The sequence below is a fragment of the Abramis brama genome (assembly GCF_963993115.1).
Source record: "Abramis brama genome assembly, chromosome: 4".
Classification (NCBI taxonomy): domain Eukaryota; kingdom Metazoa; phylum Chordata; class Actinopteri; order Cypriniformes; family Leuciscidae; genus Abramis; species Abramis brama.
Genome location: NC_139966.1, coordinates 32,699,419 through 32,701,009, shown reverse-complemented (window position 1 = coordinate 32,701,009; position 1,591 = coordinate 32,699,419). Strand labels below are relative to the sequence as shown.

The following is a 1,591-nucleotide window of genomic DNA, read 5'->3' as shown; positions in this document are numbered from 1 at the left end:
TGATGAAGAATACCCTCCAAAAGGGAGGGATCTGTCCCAAAGTGGGAATCCTTACAGAGCTCAGTTTACTAATTTGCATTTCATGTAAGTTACTGTGAATGTAATATAAAAATCGTGACTAAACAGACACACCTTAGCCAACATTTTCATTAGAAAGATATTATGAAGACACAAAAAAAATATTATTTGTTATTAGTTTTATTTTTGAGTAGCTAAATTTTTAGTTTGTAGTACTCCTCCTGTAGATGGAGTACTATTTTCTGCTGCTTTAGGACATCCATCTCCATCTCCGGTTTTTTGTCTACTAGGGATGGTGTTGGAGCAGCTGCGGTGGCAGCAGAAGGCAGGGAATGAGGCGCTTCGGGCTGAGGGTCGCCCACCTGCAATGTAGACGGTCCCCATTCCTCTGCTGAAGGCTCTGTGCTACTGAAAGGAGAAAACATTTCATCTCTGTTATTTCAAATAAATGTAGGCCCATTTGTTTTTTTGTTTTTTTTTCAGTTCATAGAATGCCAGATAGAAATGGCCTTGCCTATGTTAAATAAAAATGTGTCTTTATATTGTGTTACTTGGCTGTTGGTTTATTAAAATTACCATTTTTGTAGTTCCACCAGCTGAATCATTGAGCTGTCTGTGCCCTCCTTCAAACCGGTGATACTTGTTTCTGAGTGACCTAGGATGTTGAACACGGTTTGGCCTACTTGGGACAGCTGTTTAGCAGGTGGTCCCCCCCCTAGAAAACAATACAGTGGACCACATGTACAGTAGGCTATACATATAATTGTTTGAGATAAGTTTGCCAGCGTACAAAAAAGTGTTATAACACTCACCTCTGCGTGATGACTCCCGCTTGTGTGCTGCAATTTCCTCTCTGGCTTTTGATTGCAACACATACCAGCGTTTCTCACAGTCTTCACTGGTGCGCACAAGCAGGGGGAATGAACCGTTAATAGTTTGTGCTATACGCTCCCATGTCTGCTTCTTGTCCCGTGCTGTGACACCCGGCCCGAATTTTCCTTTAAGAATGGCCTTGTGTTCCTCCACTAACTGGGCTAACAGTAAACACTGTTCCTCTGTCCAGTTGGGCTTTCTCGCCCTTCTTGGTTTTGATTCCATGTTTGATACATTAAAACCAACATTCAAACCACCACTTAAATAGACATGCCATTAATCAGTGTAATTGGAAAGAGTGGAACAATTTTTATCATTCTAAGCCAATCAAATACCTTTTTAGGAAATTAACAGCATGGTAAAAAAAAAAAAAAAAGGATTTATATACACATATATAATGTGTGTGTGTGAGAACGGTCAAATAAGGAAAAATTACACATGTAATTTCAAAGTGAAGGCTTAGAATAGACCCTTTACTTAAAATCACTCTTTTTTTCCTTCTTGGACAACCAACCAATCACAGTCTTCAAAAGATTGTGTCATACATAGCAACGGGGTCAACCCCGCCTCCTTACTAAGATAAAAGTTTTTGTCTTTTCCTTACTCAGAGTTGCTCTCAGATCGGTCCCGAATCGCTTTTAAGCTAAGACTCCTACGTAAAAGTTTTTAAGCTAAATTAAGAGTTTTCTGAGAGAATTCT

General features: G+C 39.6%; 1 long non-coding RNA gene across 1 annotated transcript; it reads right to left on the bottom strand.

The window, feature by feature from the left end:
• Window positions 1-218: 218 nt before the first annotated feature.
• On the bottom strand, window positions 219-930 carry LOC311081770. The gene is made up of 3 exons (XR_014606007.1): window positions 831-930; window positions 595-733; window positions 219-426 (listed from the first exon to the last, which is right to left on the bottom strand). It is a non-coding gene; the product is annotated as an uncharacterized lncRNA (long non-coding RNA).
• Window positions 931-1,591: the final 661 nt, after the last annotated feature.